General features: G+C 36.6%; 1 protein-coding gene across 1 annotated transcript in view; it reads left to right on the top strand.

Moving 5' to 3' along the window:
- The window catches only part of LOC119585538 (ankyrin repeat domain-containing protein 54-like), a gene marked incomplete in the record, with an annotated part of 36734 nt that overhangs the window by 35802 nt on the left and 645 nt on the right, over window positions 1–287 (top strand).

The following is a 287-nucleotide window of genomic DNA, read 5'->3' as shown; positions in this document are numbered from 1 at the left end:
ATATGTAGAGGCTAGAATGTGAATCAAACCTCTCTATTTGCTATTGAATAAAGAGGGATTTACAAAAGGAGAAAAATTATTTATGAGACCATGAGTGAAACCGAAGGTTGCTAGGCTTTGGTTGGTGGAGGAACAGTGGCCAAAGGATCTTAGGTTTGGATGTTATTCTTGCAACTTTTTACTAAAATTAACATATTCCAGTTAACACCAGGTTAAGCATGCATATTGTATATAGGGTCACTATTAGGAATAGCTCAGAACCTAATGCTCAGTGCATGCAAATTCTG

Source organism: Penaeus monodon, chromosome 20 (assembly GCF_015228065.2).
Source record: "Penaeus monodon isolate SGIC_2016 chromosome 20, NSTDA_Pmon_1, whole genome shotgun sequence".
In the NCBI taxonomy this organism is placed as follows: Eukaryota; Metazoa; Arthropoda; class Malacostraca; order Decapoda; family Penaeidae; genus Penaeus; species Penaeus monodon.
The sequence above is the reverse complement of the archived record's forward strand: the minus strand, read 5'-3'. Positions and strand labels throughout refer to the sequence as shown.